General features: G+C 41.3%; 1 long non-coding RNA gene across 1 annotated transcript; it reads left to right on the top strand.

Annotated features, from left to right (window-relative positions):
• The first annotated feature begins 1,951 nt into the window (after positions 1 to 1,951).
• On the top strand, positions 1,952 to 12,850 carry LOC121670666. Its single transcript, XR_006018200.1, has 2 exons — positions 1,952 to 2,047; positions 11,403 to 12,850. It is a non-coding gene; the product is annotated as an uncharacterized LOC121670666 (long non-coding RNA).
• The last annotated feature ends 8,948 nt before the right edge of the window (positions 12,851 to 21,798 follow it).

Here is a 21,798-nt window from a genome sequence, read left to right as displayed (position 1 = left end):
ACTGCCCAGCTCATGAGAGCATGTTACACTTCAGCCAGAACACCAGTTACCAGCGAGGTCACTGTACCTGCACACAGCTTATTTTGCTTTATACTGGCACTGCAATACACGTTTGAGTGAATACCAGTTACCAGCAAGCAGGAAGGTAGAATTTTAAAAATTGCTAGGTTAGACTGTGAGAACACTGACACACAACAGGTACAATTTTTTTCTCATTTTAAACATATTTTTAAAGACTTATATGTGTTTCAAAGCACTTAAACCCAATGACTGCTTTTCTTAGACAACCTACTACCTGATGTACATTGCACCAGCTACTGCCTGTTTCATCTCCCAAAATAGATGCTTATCTAGTGAAAGCAAGTGAGCTGGAAAGCATCTTCTCAGCCTCTGCTAACCAAGAGATGATGTAACAAGTCCGGGATCTTCAGAACTCTCCAAAAGGATACATTGAGAATTCATTTTTTCCAAAATGTCATTCAGGAATGGGTAACATGCATGCATAACACATGGGCTATCTCAGAGCCAACCCAGGAAAGAGGCAGACAACGTGAATAACAAATGTCTCTTACTTTGTGGTCAGTCATAGGAGACCTCACTCAAAGTTCAGTCAGGTTAATAACAGTTTGAATGTTTATTCCAAATTAATTTGTTTCAGATTCTGTATAATTATGAACAAGTCAAGAAAGGCTTCCTTATGTTAAAAAAATACGAGATATCAAAATTCACAAAATTGAAAATAAAATGTGACAGGGAATCAAACATATCCTTATTTCAAGATACTAATATTTCCTTTTTGAACACTTAAGCTTGTATTGAGTTAGCCTGAGTTTCAAAGGAAAATGTAACTTCAAACAATTTTTGTTTTCTATTAAGAAAATGTTGACACAAGTCCTTCAAAAATTAAAAAAATTTCCCACTACTTTCTAAACCAAAGATTTTGAAACTATGACCCTTCCTTGAAATTATTTTGGTTGCAATGACTCAGTAGTTTTATGAGAAAACATACCATTGTGACTACACGTGACTCCCTATCCCCTTGTGAAATCCCAGAGAGAGCAATTCCCATCCTGTCATTTGGGTCACATTTGGGTCCACTGCCTAACATTTCTGTGAAGTGGGTAGACAGTTCGGGAGTATTTTAATTCTTCCTTTATATATATTAAAAAAAAAAAAAGTGTTGTGTGCATAATGCAATGAGATTAATGTCAATCTTAAAAGTAAAATTAACAATAAAATAAAATTCATAATCAGGGCATGAAAGCTCTTGAAAGTAGCAGCTCGACAGACTATTTTCTGACACATTGACCTTATGTACACAGTGAGGGCAGTGAACACAAGCCTGTTCTCCATTCCCATCAGAGTGCAGGGGAAGGGTTACAACAGCCCATCATGCAGCTTCCCTGCTTTTATTCTAAACCAAGAGGCCAATAGTTTCCTCTGTAATTGAGCTGAAGGACGTTTAAAAATAATTAATAGGATTTGGTGCAACTAGTATTATTTGTTGTGTTGTGTGCCTTCTAGTTTTTTATTGCCTGCTTCCAGAGCTTAAAGACTTTTCTTCAGAAAGGTTGAATAACAACTGTTCTGAAAGGAGTCCCAAGGCAAGACAGAGTATAAATAGCTCTGCAAGCACAACAAGATGAAGGCTCCACAGAGGCGAAAGCACATTCAGTAATTAAAAAATACTGAATCATTTAAGTAGGGAATATCCCTTTACAGTTGCAGGACATATATATTAAAAACACTACCAGGATCTGAGTTGTTTTTAACTGTCATGCCAATGGAAGTAATGCATAAACAGGAAGGGTCAATGCACAAGGGGAACAGTCTGGTCCACATGCAGAACTCTCCCTGAGGCAGGTCCACCTTCTTCACTTCCCCTCAAAGAAGGAACAGACTTTTGTCACCCTTCTAAGAGCATGTAAGCCATGTGTTCTCTTCCTACAGCTGCAGATCCACCAGCACCATGTGCCTAAGCCATCCAGTCCCAGGAGGGTCTTGCCACCTCCAGGCCCTCTCCAGAGGACCAAGAGCTGCCAGAGTGGTGAGCATAGGGTGGACATGTGGATGGAGTCCCCACGACAGCCCCCTTATATATTTATTTATTTATTTACTTATTAGACCACTACCTACACCATGACTGCTTTATTTTCAGAGGATCTGGTTTCTCCACACTCCCATGGTTTCCACAGGTGGAGCAAACCCAGCCATGTGTAGTACCCCTCTGCACCAGCAGCCAGCTCTGATGTGAAGCAGCTAACTGACCGCACAGGGAAAGCTGTGGTTTAACTGGCTCTTCTCCTTGGGCCTTTCATACTGGGATTGACTTGACTTTATAGGAAGTCCTGACATGCAACCAATGTACAAGGCCTTCCAAAGTCTCATGAGCCACTGAAGGGGGGCTAAGCAGGGCCCTACCTGTCATTGCAGCACCATCCATCATGTCAGCAACCTCCACAGCTCTGGGAGCATGATTTGTTAGTTAACACAGCCTTTGTTAGCTCACTCTCCAGTAGCATACACCAATGGAGATCTACAGCTTTCAGAAATCTGCCAACAGTAGACAAGGGACTTAACAAAAACTAGGCCAGGTCCAAACTATGCGCTGATTTTAATCAATCAAAAATGTGGCAGAAAATATTTATTTCTTTACTATCCAGACGATCTTCCTTGCCATAGAATCTGAGGCAGGTTATCTTTGCAATTAAAATGAGACTGATGTCCCTTAAATCTAGTTTTTATCCCCTTTTAAACATGTGCAAGGAGTAGGAAACAGAAACCTTATGTATGCGGACTCTTGCCTGTTGTAGTTTACCTCTTTATTTATAGGAGCAAGCATATATGCAGCACAGATATTCTAACAACTACTGGTGGTGCACTGCACACTGTATCAGAGGAATAAAGAACAGAGCTGATGGAATGGGGAAAGTAATTTACTGTGCACTGGTTTCAGCTGCCAGTGATTGCAACAGGAACTCAGCAGATGTTTTCTTGATAAAGGTTGTTTCTTGTTGCAGAAGCAGCAGCAAAATCCATAGCATTTTTCTGCAGGGCTCTGCACATCATGATTCTGCCATTTCAGTTAGTCTTAACAGCTGGATGATAAAAAAAATGTTCCACTGCATTATTTGAAATTTGTCACGTTGATTTAGTTTCATTACTGTTATTAAATTTTATTCTGGTATGGTTTACATATCAAGAATACATAATGGGTTTCTGTGTGGCCTGGGATTTATTCCTTGAATGAGGAAAGGACTCTACTGTGACAAAGTCATAAAGCCTTATTGACTTGATCCTTTGCCATAAACATAGGATTCAGGGAGTTAGACTGAATATTAAATTGATACTATGGTTGTATTTTCATCAGGAGAATAACTCCTTCCAAAAAAGAACCTAACAATAAGTCTAGATCTGTGGAATTTTTTTAGAAATCTTCTATTAGCGGGCACAAATGGGAAAATATTCTCCTAATTAGGCAATAAGGGTAGAGAGAAACAGCACAGACATGCATATTTAACATATTGTTCAGATCCTGAAGGAAAATAAAATAAGACAAAAAATGTAACAAAAATTAAATGTGCACAGACATATGGAAGGACTTAAATATGCAAAAGGGTGTTTCTAAACAAAGAAATACCAAACACAAAAAGGCCTTTCAAAATATAAGTTGTACTGAAAGACAAGATGAACAAACAAATTGAAATTACAGACGACACTCCAGTTTGATTCAAATTCAGTTTTTGGATCTCTTCTTTTGAAATGGACCACTCACGGATCCAAAAAACTTTTGAGATGTCTCTAAATTTTGTGTTATAAGCCAGCAGCTAAACAGTGAGTGACTGCCACTTTGTCACGTTCCTGGAGGGCAATTTGCACATAGGAGAAAGTTGCCATGTCGTATAATGTAAATTACTCAAGATCACGTCACCTCAGAGAGATATACTCTTGCTGATTTGTAAATTAAAGACAAGCCACAAAAGTTCCTAATTCCTTCACAACATAACTACTCATGAGTTTATGCTGAAAGACTGCCATCAAAAGGCAATAAATCTTCAGGAAATAATATCACAATTCTAGCTCAAAAGCACTCATGACTTTTTCCCAACTTTCTCTGGAATATTTCTTCCAAAAGAAAGCAGATGGCAAAATACTCAGTGGGTCAACTTTTGTGTTCAGACGCTCCCAGGGGTTTCCGTTAATTCAAGTTGTCTTAAGATCACCACATTTTTCCTTGTTTCACTATCAGAAGCATTATTTGAAACCAGCGTTGCTGTTTAGTGCATTCTGGATGCATAAGCGTAAGGGGAAAAGCAAAATAACGCTACTCACTGAATTGGAATGGCAGATCCAGGACATGCCTGGGTCCAACCCAAATCCATCCTTCTCCTGGTGAAGCCCTTGGACAGATGACCTGACCTCTGCCAACCCAGCCACCCAACCAGGCAAAACCAGGTCTTCTCTGAAACTCACACACCACTGCTGAGCTGAAGTGTCTCAAGAAGCTAAATCACTATAGAGTTCCAGATTTATTTATTTACAGGTTTACTGGGGAAAAACAAATTCCTTAGAGGACAGATTTGCAGAAGAATTCAGTGCTGACCTCATTGTGTCATTACTGATGTCAGCGAAACCTGCTGAAACAAAATAAGCCCAGTGATGGACGAGTCTGCAAACCTCACATGCTGTAAACCACAAAGAGGTTCACAGCACCTTCATTCGCTGCATTGCTGCTAAGGAACAAAGCCCAGCCAGGGACAAGGGCTTCTGGCAGCTCACGAGGGAGCGTGTCAGGCCACACAGCCCCCAGCGTGGTGTCCCCAGCCTGGTGGGCGCCGGAGACGTGTGCTCGAGCACGGGGAGTCCCATCCATCGTGTTTGTGCCAAGGTCCCGGGTGTTGCCAGGGGTTACTGTGCACACAGCAAGGGACAGGGGCTGCACAACGAGGGGAAAAGCGTTTCAGCCCAAAAAAGGAAAACATCGGCTACAGAAATGCAACAGCAGAGGCAAACCACCAGAGATAATCAAATGTTAATATAACCACATTCCTTTCCAGTATGATGAAAAAACATCAGAAAGCATGAAGAACATGTTTCAAGTAACTGAGGGGGTTTTCTAACAATAAATTCAGATAACTCATATGCAACTGTATGAAGACTGCCACTGCAGACCTACAAAATCAGCTTGGCACACCTCCATGAGAGCTGTGCTGCTGGGCTGGGGCCAGGCAGGACCCCCTCGCTCTGCTCCCAGCTGCTCCCAGTGCCCACAGCCACCACCAACCCTGACCCAGCAGAGAAGGAGGCTGAAATATTGCTGCTGGCACCTACCAGCCATGAGGTTCAAGCAGTCCACAACTGGGAGGCATTAAACATTTCCGGCTGTGTACACACCAATGGCATCTCCTGAGCAGCTGTGCAGAGGAAAGGTGGAGGAGCCCCCCACAACACCTATTCTGAGTGAAGGCAGCCAGAAAAACAGCCAATGCCTAAATGTTGCCTGTTCCATCTTCAGACCACACACATTTGCAGTTAGTCACCTAACTGCAGGCTGTTCTTCAGGTGCTTTCATTTCTCAAGCTTGCACACAGTGAGGAAACAATACTCTGCTAGTCCTAGGTTAAAAAAAAAACAACTTTAAATTTTTATAAGAGCACAAAGCTGTTGGCTTGAGAGTCCTGTTTTCCATAAAACTCACATTCATAACAAGCAATAACAATGGAAGTTTGCTGCAATATAACTCATGAGTCTGCCTAAAACTTGGATCTGAAGAGATCGCCATTAAAGGTAAAATGTAGCATAGGCTTCATGCCGTGCTACAGACCATTCTTTTGTTTCTTTTCAATAACAGAAAGAGTGCTAACTATGATACAGTTTTATAAGGAAGTCACCTATTTTCTAACAACATGACTGAAATTAGCCATTCATTACATGTAGGCTCTTAACTACTATTAATTGATATCTCTTTCCTTCTCCTCTCTGAGTAAGCCAAGAATACTTTGTTAAATTCTATTCTAACTCAACATTGATATTTACTGCATTCCATATAAAATTAGACATTCCTCTGTTTAAAAGGAATCAAATTAAAGCCAGAGACCTGACCTGCTAAGGGTGGCACTTTTCACAATTTTTATCAATTTCTTTGATAAGATTCACATTTAAGGCACCAGGCTGTAGCAGAACATCAGATGACACATGCAGAAAAAACATGCTGCTCTGAGTCCATTCTGCCTAAGTACAATGGATTCATAGCACATGGAAATCAATAGCAGACTTTGCATAGACAGTATTGAACTTTAGCTGCATCCAGCAGTATGGAAAAAGGACAATATGCAGTGGGGGAAACAATGGTTCTGTCAATTAACCCGGCTACAGTGCACTGCTACCATATCCAAGAGGACTACAGGCAGTCATTGCAGCACATTCCAAGGAACTTCTGAAAGAGTGAGCCCTACCTGTAGTCAAATTAGTCACTGTAAGAATACCCCTAATAACTTAAACTTAGATGTTGATAGAACCAGACGGCATCTCAAAAAAATTTCTCTATCCAGGAATATAACTCAGAATGTTAAGTATTAGAAATGTGAATTATTAGACCAGCCTCATGCCTTTCTCCTAACAACAGGAGAAATCTCCTGCAACATTATTTCCTAGTACTTTTGTGTGCTTATTGTTATTTTAAGCATACCACACCAAGTGGCAAAGAATGCTGGTAAATGAAATAAGAAAGAGATTTTTTTACCTCACTATAGGTCTTGTTCATGCCACATGGTCAATTTGCCTGCCATCCCTTTGCTTTCTCACCTTTAATAGGAGAGAAAGTAATACCTGTCTGTTCCTTAAGACATTTATGCTGATTACTTATCACTTACCAAAATCTTTCAAACTGAAAGAAGTGTCACAGAGGCAATATGAGACATAAATTTGTCTTTCACTGTGTTTCTTACTTCCTTTTTGTGTTGAGAGCTAAGACTCGTTTCTGATAGCTATCATGTTCCACTTCTTCTCTCATCAATTATTTGAAGAAGTTACTGTCATCCAAGGCTATGTTTCTAATGATTTTTTTAGTTGTGTAATTTAAAGAGTGCAAAATCATTCAATTTCATCTTATTCTGGAGATCACTAAATGTAATTATACATGGAAATGATGAAATGAAGAAAAACTAGATATACTCTGATCCACTTTCAGGGTCTAGCATAAGAAATCCAGGTCAGTTATGCTAATTTCAAACAGTGTCAATTCACCAGAGCTACAGAAAAAATAAGACTGGTATCAAGTTATGGAGCAAAAGTTTGTTCACAACAAAGATTTCATTTTCCTCACAGAAACAGTGGAGCTAAATAAAAAGACAAATTATTCTCTTCTGACTATTTGGTCAATCAAGAATTGCAAGTAAAATATAAACACACCTTAAACCCGATCCCAAACCCAAAAGACACCCCTCCCCAAAACCTTCAGCCCTTCCAAATCAGTTGAAAAAGACATATTGCAAAATTTCATGTAAAGCAAAGAGTTCAAGGAGATTGACCTTGGTTCTTTCAAAGGCTTTAATAAGTATTCTTTGAAGAAAAGAAATGCTAGTAAGAACAGATCCTTTCACACATGAGAAGAGTAAATTAAAGATTCAGAAATGGCTCTGACATTAAGTTCCTTTTCAAGTATTTTCTCAGCGGGAAAAAAAAGGAAGAAATGCTGGGAGCACTGAGAGAGAGTGGCATGAGGATCCTGCGAAAGAAACTGCAACAACTGATAAAGGACATATACGGAAACACATAAGGGAAATGTGAACAAATAAAAAAACCTAGACAAAATGCATTCTACAGGACTTAAAAGAATTGGTTAAACTCCTTTATGTTCACTGTGCACGAGCCAAATGACTGAAAAAATAGAGCAGAGAGAAATATTAACATTACCACCTCAAACAACAGCAAGGGTACTGCAGACAGACTCTCCTGTAAATCCAGTTTCTCTTCCTAATGGTCACTCGTCTTCAGTGAGCCTTGGGTGCAGGGCCTCGAGCAAGGGCAGGGGACTATCCAAGCGCAGATGAGCTTTAATAGGGGCCCGATGTATCTCACAGGACCTTAGCTGAAAAAGTAATTCACATTGGCTCAGCCATTTCCCTGTGGGTTTTAAATTGCTGAGGTAATGAGATTACAGGAAATAAGCTGCAATGTAGCAAGGTGGTGGGAACTGTCTCCTGGCTGCCATGTGGATGACTGCTAGGAGCAGTCTGTTGGACTTCTTTATTAATGATCTGGAAAAGAGAGTACACAGCACTTGGATGAAACTCACAGATACGAGTATGAAAGACAGCAAGATAGTGTACAAAGAAAATAATAGAGAATTTCCTACAAAAGCTAGAACCATGGAAACAAAATAACTAAAGGAGATTCAAGTTGGAAAATAATGCATCCTGGGAGAGCATCTGAGAAGGAAAAACAGGAAGGAGAAATCTCAGATGCAATAATGATGAAAGAGCTGTAGGGAGACAGCTCATGCTAAATGACGTGAATTGGTAATGGGATATGGCGTGAAAAGGCCAATACTATATTGGACAGGGTAAATAGCTTCACATCACTGAGAAAGGAACAAATACCACTTCCTGCATGCTGCTGGTACAGCTCCATCTGGAATATTATACACGTTTCTGGATATTGACAAATTTGAGAGTTCAGAGTAGAGCACCAAACATGATCCAAAGACTAAGAGGATTGATTTATGAGGAGACATTAGAAGAGTTAAAAATATAAATTGCTTGGCTAAGAAATGATTAATGGGGGACATGATAACAGCCTACTTATATTTGAAGAAGACCACCGGTGAAGGAAAGGCATTTTTCAGCAGGATTCTCAAGGAACATCAGAATCCAGAGAGCAACTGAGAAGCAAAAACATATACTGAGTATCAAGAAATACTTACTGATCATGAATTATGATAATCTGAGGAATAATTTCCTCAGTAGGAGAGGAATGGAGCTTTTACTTGTGGCTTTTAAACACAGACTTGAAAAATTCCTTAAGAAACCTATGTACCCACAACTGCAAAAGTTTGAACTCTGACCTCTGACCCATTCCAGTTTAGCCAAGCTGTGTGCAGTCTACAATTCCACCTTCCCCAAGATGATTTGGGCATATTTGCAAAGATGTTACATTCTTATTTGTGTTTCTTCCCATGCTGTTTGCTACCCTGGCATTAATCAAACTAAAATAAACCATAGCTGCTGTTAGAGAAGTACTTTTGTTACTTGAGTGCTGGCAAAAGTCTCAGCACCTGTCTTACCACTGCATGCAAATAACAAACCACCAGTCAGTCACCTACAGAGTCTTTCAGTGACTGGGTTCTTGATGAGCTACATGCAAGGTAAACATTAGATGCAAGTGCTTCTTCCTTTTTTTAAGGTGAAAAAATAATGGTATAGCAAAGCCTTACTACTCTGGTTTGTCAGAAAGCTCATGGCTGGCCAATAACACTGGAAAAACAATATGAACCTGGCAAGGCATGGAGCTGGAAGGTAATGTGAATCCTTCTTCATCCAGCCACAGGGTGTTACCCAGGGAGATACAACGCCATAAGACATGTCATGCAGAACAGAAGTTTTAAATCTTGCAGCTCCCTTAGCTAGATATATCTCCCAAAGTTAGATTAATTGTGTATCTTTCATCTTCAGCTATCTCTGAAAGGACTTATCTTTATCTCTGCTTTCAGAGGCCCATAAATTTCTCTGTGTTCAAAGGCTTCATCCCTTCCCCCAGTCCCTCTCTAGTTCAGATATCCTCAAACTCCAACACGACTGGCAAATCTCTCTGAATTTAATCCCCTTAAATTATCTTCCCCTTCATACCTCCTTCCATGTCTTTTCACCAATTTCCTTCCAGTGCTTCACTGCTAAGTTCATCCTTGCTGAATCCTTCTGTTGGCAACCTCCTTTCTACCAAGAACTTCCCCATTATGGAAATCAAGATTGGTACTTTCTTTTTTTCCTACTACATATTTCCCGGGTACTACAAACCTAAAATATTTAAAGGCAAAGTCAATTTTAAAACCATGAAGTTTGTTTGAATGTTTTAACTTTTTCCATGGACATCTTTTTCCCCTCTCCAGAGGCAAAATTATTCATAAACTGTTACCAATGGTTATGCTTAAAGTGTTGGCTGAAGAACCTAGTGTGAAATATATTCGACTTTGACACTTGTTTTCTGCTAAGGAATTTAAATCCCTAAAAAAAAAATTGATTTAGTTTATAAGCAGGCAGCTATGTTTTCAATGTAATTTTTATTCATGTTTTTCTTCATCAGATATGACTGATTCAGGTAGATCAGTCCCTGTACACTAGGTTACCATAATTATGCACTATACCCATTTCAAAATTAGTTCCAGCTAGTTAGCTTCACTGCAAGACAATTCTCACTGCCAATTGAGAATTTAACGTAGTTTGATGATGGATACATATAAACAGCAAAATCCATTATTTATATACTGTAGGAAATAAACTCTCTGGCTGGCCAGGGACATGAAGCATGTGAAGGGTTTTCATTTTAGATGGTTGGAAATTTTAAACTCAAGCAGCTTTTAATCAACATACCATTGAAAACAAATTTCAGCAGTTGCATTTCTTATTCAGCAGCGGTACAATGTGACTGAAAATAGAAGCTCCAAAAGCCTGATGGTCTATTACTCAACATGTGCTTATAATAAATTAGATGTAAATAGTGGTTATGGTGTACTAAGAAAAGCCAGAAAAGACAACCAGTTTCAATAAGCTGGAGGGGCTGAGAAAAGGGCCATTTCTGTCCTACTGTTCTGAAATAATTCCTATAATTCAAGCACTCGCATGTATCATTGGTTTCTATTATTATCCAGCTGCAGTAGCATCTAGATGCTCAAGTCCCATAGTACTAAAATAGTTTTTAGAAGGCTAGAATCAGTCACCAGAACTAGACATTGTTATCCCTCACTCTCAGCGTTGGCAGCAAGGCTGGAGCAGGCTCTGGGCTGAGGAGGAGCTGCAGGAGGTGTGCAGAGGGGTGATGGGCACCGAGGGGTACAGTGAGGACCCCTGAGCAGGGTGAGCTCCCCTGAGCCTGTGATCCTGGTAATGCAGCAAACCACCTGCAGGGTCACACCTCAGATCTTCCAACAGAGGTGGGGACCTTATCCCCCGTGAAACCAAGGGCTGTAAAGACCATTGTTAATTGGGCTTAAATAGCTATGGTTACATGAGTAAAAGGGAATTAAGAAAAGTATTCAGCCTGAAGCATTGGAGCAATGAGCATCTCCCCACACATGCAAATTGACTGAAATAGAGTGAATTATCCTTGCAAGTAATAATAATAAATAAAGCTGGCTTTATTTCTGGGTCTGGTTTCCTATACTCTAAACAGCTTTCCTTTAACTCTAGGTGAAGACGGCTAATTATGAACCACACAGACAGACAGTGAAGACTGCACACCCCACCGAGTGACCAAGATACAGGCTACAGTTTTTCACAATGACATTATAAGAAGAAAGTGTTATAAAAATCAGTCATGGATTCACCATGTGAAGTCATGGCCTCCATCACTCCCTCTATTAATCCCTATCCTGCATCCCTGTGCTGTAGTTGTGGAACCTCATTCATTACTGCCATGCTGTGGGTCCTCTTTAGCTCCTCAACTCAGGGGGCTGGTTGGAGGGAGCTGGGTGCTGTGGAAAGCAAACATACACTGGAGACCTGCCTGTGTAACACTGAACCTAGCACAGGCTGGGAGGGCAAGCTTGTTCCCTTTGGACTGTGCATACCTCTGAGGGGAATGACGAAAGTTTGTTGGAAAAGTTTGTGACGATTTGGTTCAGAGAACAATTTGGGGTGAGTCATTGGTAAGACTTCAAGATTGTGAGTTGGAACAAAAACCTCAGTGGAACAGTACAAGAATTATTTAAATTTTTTAATTATAATTCATCATGAAGAAGAAGAGAACACTTCATCCAAAGGCAATTTTACAGGAATAATTGCTCTGACACAAGCAGCGGGCAGTAAGGGAGGTGCCAGCCCAGGAAAATGTGTATGGAGCCATTGGCAGGACACGCCTGGGAAGACAAAAACTAAAAATCCAAGTGAACTCTCTAGCATATCAGCAGGTAGTATTGCAGCTGGTGACAATAAAGTTCCCACACTCATACTTCAGTAGGAAAAGGTGCAAATAAAGAACTTATTGAAAAGCACACAGAATCAGAGCTTGATCTGTGTTCAGAACAGCTGAGTTTCAGAGTACGCATGGAGCTGTCACCTGTCACTTTTTCCAACAGAAAACAGAAACCAAGACTAGCTGCTTATTAGACACTGGCGACTTGTAAAAAGGGAGTCTGAGACAGCAAAGGAAACTCCTCAGTCAAACTCAGTGTTGTCAAATCCATCTCATCCTGGAATAAGAGTGAGAGCTGGTACTGAACTTCATGGGGATTTTGAGCTTCCTGGAAATTGCAGATATGTATTTTTTACAGTAATCGCTATATAAGTGATCCTTTAATTTTCTTCCATACATCCTTTTCATACCCTCTGCAGACTCATCAGGCCACGTGGTTTTTATCCCTGACCTGATCCATTAGGTTGACTTGTATTACAGCACTGGTCTTTATTGTATATTACACAAATAGGGTCGGGCACACATTTAATGACAACTTGAAATGTGCAGTGCTTCAGGGCCCTTTCAGGTATTGCATTTATGCAAAACCATCTATTTGGAATATGAAACTTGGTATGTACTCAGTGTTCAATTTAAATACAGCAGCTCTTATTTTTTCAAGTACAATTTCAGAGTTTTTAATTGTTGTATGAATAAACAACCAATCAGGTGGTTCAGCAAATACTGTGATTTTGTCTAGTCATGTTTTCATTGTTAGAAATATGCAATTGTAAACATATTTTTGTTGGGCAAAATATACAAATACCTAAGCAGATAAAGAAAGGATAAAGGAAAATGGTCTTCCTATCAAAGGCCACAGACTTTCACAACCTGTACCAGAGAATACTGAAATTGTCAGCTGAAGGTAGAGAATTGTAAAAAGTGCAGAAAAGAATCACTTGCTTGTCACATTGTCATGGCTCACCACCTACTACACTTCAGAACAGCTGATTGTGATGGGGCCAAACTTTTTAGCAGGGCCTGTTGTAACAGAACAAAGGATAATGGTTTTAAACTAAAGGAGAGTCGATTTAGATTAGATACAAGGAAATTTCAGTGATGATGGTGATAAAACACTGGAGCAGGTTGGCCAGAGAGGTGGTGAATATCCCATCCCAGAAACATTCAGGGTGGTCACAATGGTCTAGTGGAAGGTGCACGGGGGTTGGACTAGAGGGGCTTTAAAGTTCCCTTCCAAGCCAAACCACTCGGTGATTACAGGCCCTCGCAGGGGACGAGCCGTTCTCCCGTGCCCCGTGATGGATTCGCTGCTCCCCGGTGGCTCTCACGGATGATGGCTGCGACCAAACCTCTCCAGGGCCGGGCCGCGCCAGACCGCAGCGCTGCGCCGGGCCTCCGTGGTGCGGCCCGCGCCGTGACGTCACGCGCACAACGGGCAGCGCGTTGTGACGTCACGCGCGGAAGGGCGAGCGCGCCGTGACGCAGCGGCAGCAGGCGGTGGCGGAGCCGAGGCGCCGCTGGGTGTCGCTGTTGGCGGGCGGCCGCGCGCGGGGCCGCAGCGCCGGTACAAAGCCGGGGCGGTGAGGGGCGGCCGCCGCCATCTTGCGCGGCCCCGCCCGGCGCCGCGGCTCCTTCGGGCGCGGCCCTGCCGAACGGAGCTCGCCCCCTCCGGGCCGGAGAGGCCCCGGCGCTGCCGCCCTCGGGCAGCCCCTGCTCTGTCGCTGCCAGGCCCGGCGTGGCAGCTCCCTCGCAGAGAGGGCGGTGCGGCCGCTGTGTGTCCGTCGGTGTTCGCTGGGCGGCGGTGGTCGCGATGAGCGGCGTGTGCCACAAAGGAACGCACCCCGCTGCCAGCGCTCGGGGGAGGCTTGCGAGCAGCTGGGATAATTTGCTGGAAAATTGAATTTGGGGGCAAAGAGAAAATCAAATCAGGGACAGAAAAGTGATAAGAATGCTGAACAAGGGTTTGTCCTATAAATAGCAGATGAAGACAGATTCTCAGCCGTAGAAAGCGCCAAGCACGCTGAGCTACCTGACATTCAGAGAGGATGTGGGGAGGTGGTGTGAGGCATCAATGCCCAGCACAGGTGCACTTGAGTTTTATCTCTCCCCTAAACCTGGAGTCAGAGTTCTAGGAACTCAGAGCTGGGGAAATCAACACCAGTTCCTGGTCCCTTCTTAGGGAAGGTCACATTGAGGGACATTTTTCATCATGCAACTTCTGCCTTCCTCCACTTAGTCCCTGAATTTGGTCCCTGGAGATTGGTTTAGGCCATGGTGTCCATGTACACGTTTGATGGCATTGCCTGGTTCCAAATGGGAGATGTTTCCCATCCCCAGGGCAGTCCCAAGTGACAGGCTAGCACTCCCCTGCCAGGGACGCTCCACTGAAAGGGGAACCAGCAGGGACAAGGAGCCCAGGCTGGGTCCGTCACAGCACCACGTGTCACACTTGGAATACATGTCACTTCTGGAATATGCCAGGGTCACAGTGCAAGGAGCCTTTCTGGCTGGGGCCACTGTTCAGCGACAGGCCCCGTTCAGATGGATCCCTCCGGCACCACCACTTGAAACCACTCCCATGTGCAGGAGTAGTCTGAACACTTAATAAAAGAAGGTGGAGAAGAATGCAAATTAGGAGATGAGAAGCTTGTAATGGGAATGATTTGTCATGACAACTGTGTGCAGAGGTGAAAGATGCTCAGTGCCTTAGGCAAGTAAAGAGCCCAGCACTACTCTGACACAAGAGTTGATTTTGAAAGGCAGACTCAATGCAGAACAGCACAGAAACAAGCTTTCTGGCTGTTACAGGAAAATTACTCAATCTGAGTGAGGGTATGTGGAAGAATAAGATATTGTCTTTTTCTGACATTCTGCAATTTTGTGAAAGTTAGTGAACACCCACAGCAAATCCACATATTTCAGCTCAGGCAGCATTTTGAGGCAGGTTCCCACCTTTGCTATGTAGGACTTTTTTTTCCTCTGGGGGTGCTGCCACAATTAAAGGGCAGAGATGGGAGAGATCCTTGGATTTAACACCCTTCCTTCTTCCAAAACTGAGGTGGTGAGGAGCATAACGCAGCCTCTCATTCATGCCCTGGAAGGTCATTACACAGCCACAGCTGTCACCAGCCAGACACTGCAGGGCTGCTGGTCTGTGATGCCTTAGCAAGTTGTAAAAGGAACTAGTGGCAGTTTGTTGCTACAACATAAACAGGAACGTGTCCCTTTTGTGCCCATCTCCTTTCTTCCTCAGTCCATGAACTTTCCTAAAGAGCTGGTTATGGCACTTCACCTGAGTTTACAGGGAGAAGTATCTTATATCTCTCTAATAAAGCAAGGTATTTCAAGGGCACTACAAATCCCCTTTGGACTGAGGGGACCTTTGGAACTCTCCTCATAACAGCAAAGTGCTGTGTAAATTCAGCTTTTAAAATGTTGCCTTTCACAAGACAAGTCTGCATACATCAATACTGGCAGCACTGATGCAAGAAGCTCCGGCACGCCAGGAGAGTACAGCAGCGACCCACTGGGAGCCAGTTGTGTTTGGTGGGGTTTTCCCACCCTGTACACGCACTGAGGCACGCACGCTCAGTCCCGTCCACCCTGGCAGCCGATCACTGACAAGTGTGTAACAGCAGTCATTTCTAGACAGGCTTAAATCATTCTCATGGCTTTACCCATGCACTTCTCATCCAAAGTAGGGAATTTTCCAGTTCCAGCTAGAATTTAGCTGGAATATCCGCAACTCAAAAATGGCTTTATAAAACAAAACAGTCTTTATAAAACAAAACAACCTGTTAAGCTGGAAGTGATGGCCACCAGCATGCTAACCTTGGGCATCTAGACTGAGTGTCTTTGCTGCTTAACATGAATCAGAAAGCGCAGATAGCCAGAACAGGGAAAGACATCAAACGAGTACCAGAAGGAATTAATGAATACAAGGTTTTTCTTCCTTTTTTGTGTTTTGGCTAATCTTCCACATTTAACAGCTCTACTAATTTCCTTAATTTTAGGAATGAGCAATCCCATGTTTATGAAGATTCTAAATCCTGGTGTAGGAAAGGTGTTGGGTCCTAAAAGCTGCCGTGTGCATTTTCTGTCATAGCCTGACATCAAAAAAGACATAAAGAACAAAAGAGATCCTGATACTACTGCAAAAGGGGGCATATTGAAGCCAATCCCCATCCCCAAGAACATGTGTTTCTGTTCTTGACAGATGAGATTGGAGTTCATCAGGGAGTTGTTTTCTTTCTAACAAGTATTAATTCCAGCCTTGTTTGTGAAATTATCCAAAGAATAAATAAAACATGAACAGCAGCATTGTGAATTAATCACCTGAGGTGTGTCCATCCCAAAGGAAAAAAACCCCTCAGCTGTGGCAGGGATGCTCTCTGCTGCTCACACAGCCAGTAGGAGGTGCTGGTGACAGCAGTCTGCGTGGTGGAGAATCTGTTAGAGCTGCACACCTCTTTTATGTGGGTGACCATCAGATGATCACACCAGTCCTTTTTGGACTGCTGAACTGAATTTGATTAGGCAAATGAGATTTCGGTGCCTGTCAAACAGCAGTTGTAGTAATTGTCCTAGGCACAGTTGTTCTAAATAAAATCACAGATGTTGAAGTCTCCCTCTGTTTTGCTGCTGGTAGCAGAACACAGCTCGCTGCAGCTGATTTTCTGGTGCTTTCATGCTGGTTTTGAGGGCCATATAAAAATAAGTTGTTTGCTTAACCCCAAGTAAACACACAAGAAGGAAGTCTTGCACAAATGGCAAAGATCCTCAATCCAGTCCCTTTAATGTAGCAGAATGGAGTTGTAAAAGTCCCAGTTCTGCAGCAAAAGGATTCCTTTGATGTAGAGAATGTGGAATACGCTTTGTAGAGATCTTGCAAATTCCAGTGCATGATATGTGTGCTGAGAAGCAGGGGTTCTAGATGCACAGCACAGGAGGTGCTGTGGAGGGAGTCCAGGCAGTGTCCTGGCCCCCACAATGACTATGGGGAGTGGGGGCTTGAGCAGTTTAGACAGTCCTCTGAAAAAATTCAGTGGCTCAACAGACTTATCAGAGGCTTCAAAATAACTCAGACTGTGGGGTCCAGGGAAATTTTTCAAACTACTTTACACCCAACTTTACAATCCCTTCCCATTAATTTCATATATATTACTTAAGGATGGCAAAGATCTTGGCATCACCAGTATTCCTGAAGCAATTGCAGTTCATTCAATCAGAAACCCTTACAGGATCAAGGAGACTTCAAATGAGATGTGTTGCTTGCTTTTCTTCACATTTTATAACATTTGTATCCCAGCTATTCTGGGAAATTTACAATTGTTCTCATTCCTGGTTCCCATCTACTGGCTCTGTGTTTCAAGTGGGTGGGAAGGAATTCTGTGTCTTGTTTTGAATAAAAGATTTTTTCCAAAATTTAGAGCGTGACATAACCTTTTCTAAATCCTCAGGTAAAATCCAGTGTGTAGGAATGCAGCAGTCCAACCTCCCTTATCCTTGGAACCATCTACACAAATCTTCACTAAGCCGAGACCGCGAAGGGGGGATGAGGAACTCACGAAGAGCTTCACAAGTGGCACGTGGCAGGAGGTCCTGGATGTCCTACAGCCCACTCAATAGGGCTGGAGTAGGCTGGGCCATTCCCTGTCTCACTCCCATTACAGAGGGTTCAGATTAATCAGTAACTGATGAGTCCTGGTTATGTGGAGTAACCCCAAGATGAGAACAGCACTCAGACCAAAGGAGACAGGCCTCCTTGGAGAACTGAGGCCATGTGTGAGACAGCAGAGGAGTACTAGGATTTAAATATGAATTTTTACCATGTCTGAAGTCTGATGCAATGCATACCTGTGGCTCAGTTCTGACCTTACCCCCACTCACATTAAATTTTTGGGAGCTTTTCCGTACATTAGCAAACATGTCCAAATTCTAAGTTGCCTGCCAGCCAGAACTGACCTGCTTCAGCTTCTACAAAGAGGCAGCTGCTAAAGTATGTGTTTTCCACTCACACAAGGACTCCAGCTTCAAACGTGATGGGCATTTTTTTCCCTCTGTCTTCTGCTTTTTCAGCAGTAAAACGTTTCACAGAAATAACTTGGTCTGTGTGAATTTGCGTGACACCATATTCACTGAACTGTTTGGCCCTGAACCATATAAAGGATACAGAGAGGGTCCCTGAGATAGGGAGGCTTCATTTTATAAGGAGTAATGAGAAATAACCATTTAATGCCATAGAAAAAGCTACATAAAAATGAATTTCCATTCCTGCTGCGCAGTAATGGCCTTATTTCCAGAATCTGAAAGAGCAGAGTCAGTAACACAAAGCATCAGACTCATTTTTATGAAATATGCTTTTTTGTGTCAGTGATAGAAAGGACAAGAGGAGAAAATGCCTCCATCATGCTGTGCTTCCTGGTATATTTAGTGTATATTCAAGTGCTTCCTGGTATATTTAGAAACAACCGAATGACAGAAAATATGGTTTGTAGTTAAGGTCGCTTATTAACACTTTGACTGAGTGCAGAGTAAGGAAATACACAATACTCTGCAATGAATAAATGAATATTTAACAAATCTGAATGAAGATAAATTGAGAAAATCCTGTTATAAAGACAAATACATCTTTATTGCATAGGCAGTAGCTCCACATTGCACTTGACAAGGTTTGCTTTATGTAATAGGGTGAGGAGGTATTGCTAACTGTGTGGAATACAGTTGAATTGAGAAAATATATTTTTAAATTTCCATAATGGAGGAAAGCAGCATGTCTGAGGTTACTCACATTTTAGATTATTATTACTGAAGACATTTTTTACATCATTAGTTTTTAATATAGATTCTGTTTGCTTCCACTTTACAACTTACTCTGGTTTGTAGACTGAAGATACAACACATGATTGCCTGGAATGTAGGTTCTGTTAGAGCTAATCAGTTTTTTTTACTGAATTTTACACATATATATCTAGAAGAATAACAGTTTCCTACATTTTTTATTAAATAGCCTTTCTGTTCCAGTCTTTTTCCATGTTAAAAAAAAAAAGGGGGGGGGCATTAAAAGCAGCATAGCAAAGTCAACATACTAATTTTTGTAATACATCTATTTGGGCAAAGAAATTTTCTTTCTACTGATGTTTGCCAAAAGAATTAGAAGTTTGCAACGAAGGTGTAATGGAATGCATTTCTTCCCATCCCCTTCAGAGGCCCGTGTGGATTCACACTCGTTCCCAGAGGAAAGTGGGTAACGCTGCAGAGGTGCTGTTGCAGGAAGCTGCTGGTGCACTGGCTGCTCTGTAAAGTCACGTGTAAGAACACTGGTGCACATTTTATGCCTTTGTATTTTTGCATGCACAAATCAGTGCAAGTATCTTTTTTAATATCATAATAGGCATCAAGGCTAGAGGGGCTGTAATGATTTTTCTTCCTCCTCCTATATTCAATATGTATTCATCAGAGATCAATAATCTGAAGAATATTTCATATAAGATTCTACTATGTATGTAAGCCTCCAGAATTCTTAGAAAGCAAGTCATTCAAGTGGTTTCAGCGGGGTTACTCACAGAAATCAATCCTTTATGTGAAGAAAACCTCATTTGCAGCTTACATACTCCATTTCTATTCCAGAGATGCCAAACACTTGGAAGTAACGCATTTCATTGGCATTATGGTGCTGTTGTAGTATAAAAAAACACTGCTGCATAGGTGTAAACAACAATATCTAACACTGACAGGAAAATACTAGGATTCCAAGCACAGGACTGGTTTTATTTTGAGACAAGTTGAGATTAAATCTGGGAATCTACCATATGTGTAAGTCGTCCTATAGAAGGTGGAATGCCATCAAAATCCAACTGGTGTGGAGCCACTGTGAGGCGTCTGCAGCAAGTGACTTCTCTGGATAACCAGAGCCACTTAGTCTTCTGTTTGATATTCCCAAACTTGAAAGAAAAATCATCATTACAGATGGCACATGCAGCTGAAGAAAATCCCATTCCACAAATGTTGTGGAACTGAAAACGTTCTAGCAATATCCACTATCAACAGCAATACTTTCTTTTCTCACACTCTATTCTTCAAGGATCTTTAATTAAAATCTCTTTAATTAAAAGAGAAAAATACAGTAATTTACACCCACTGAACTCAAATTATTATGAGAACCAGGTAAAGATAGTGTTGCTTGTCGCTCGCATAAGCCAAATGGTCTTGGTATTAAAACTTTGTCATTATGTAATAAACACATTATGCAAGAGTTTAGTAACTAAACCCAAGAAATTAAACTTTTCATTTTTAAAAGTTATAGTCCATGATGAAAAGGGAAACTATGAGTCCATGAAATAGATCTGCAGTCATTATGGGTCTCTTTTATTATGTTGCTGGAGTTTTTACTGCAGTAATGGTAAAGTTCTAAATACATTGTGCTAATTTCCATATTTATTTTTGATATAGTTCTCATTTCAAGTGTGTAAAGTATGATTTCATTAGTCTTCACTGATTCATAGGGAGTGTGATATTGCCTGTGTCTTTTTATTAAGGAAAGGAAAAATAAGAATGAAGATAAAGATTGTGATGAGGTTTAGAAATGTGTTTCCTTCATCTTATAGTAGTTCTGATTCAAATTATCACGAGATTGGCAAGTCTAAGCTGTCTCGTGTATTGCTTGTAATACAAACCATGCCTAATGAAAAAAATTATGTAATCAAAAGCTGTATTTTTGAGACTCAGTATTTATTCCTCTCCATCATTATGAGCAGGGCTTCTTGTCATAAACTAATGAATTAACTTAGGTATTAAAGACATTACCACTATAATAAAGAAATGGATATATTATTCAGAGAGTAAGAGCAGGGGAAGAACAGGTATCTCATTCTTTTTGCTTCTTCTGATATTATGCGGGTTAAAAGTTAAATTTAGTTACAGTATTTTCCCAAAGTGTTTCACAAACTGAAAGAAAGAAATCCCTGATTGTCCCAGTGACCTTTAATAGTCCTAACCAGCTGTTTGATAGGCTGTAGGAATTTAATACGAGTATTTTGGACACCTAACATGCATTCTGGGAGTAAAGTTTATAGTGGGAGAACTGTTTAAATTGGCACAGAGTCAAGGCTAAAACCTTCTTAGAAAATATATTAGTTTTCATAGTTTGTAGTTTATGACAAATGACTGCTTAAAGGAAAACACATACAAACTTGGCAAAAAATTGGAAAGGTAAATCCAACAAAACCAGTTTAAATTTTCAGTATCCTAGTAAAACATATTCAAAGCAAAGCTGTCATATTAAGGGAAAAAAGGCACTAGCCATAAGAAAAATAAAAATGCTTTCCTCTTTTTTCCATGTAAAAGTGACAATACTTCCTATTTGTTCAAATCTTTACGTGGTACAGACAAATACAGCCTTTAATACAGCAGTCTTTTCACGTTAAGGTTCTGAACAGGGAATTATCCTCCCACTCTAGCTTCTAATTTCCTCTTCCTGTCCCATATATAAAACAGCTGGGTGCGGTTGTCTGATGAGACCAGCTGCCTTGGTCTCCAAAGCTATTTTACCCCTTCCTGTCTGGTGTATGAGCTCTGATTAGTTTAGGGGAAGAGGAGAGTGGTGAGTAATTTTGGTCTGGTTTTTCATCATCATTTTAAACTCTATGTTTCTAAGCCCTGAGAAATCAAATG

The sequence above is a fragment of the Corvus kubaryi genome, unplaced genomic scaffold (genome assembly GCF_017639235.1).
Source record: "Corvus kubaryi isolate FWS band 111438036 unplaced genomic scaffold, C.kubaryi_AGA036_p1.0 37396, whole genome shotgun sequence".
Classification (NCBI taxonomy): domain Eukaryota; kingdom Metazoa; phylum Chordata; class Aves; order Passeriformes; family Corvidae; genus Corvus; species Corvus kubaryi.
Note: the sequence above shows the minus strand (reverse complement) of the source record. Positions and strands in the feature narration are given on the sequence as shown.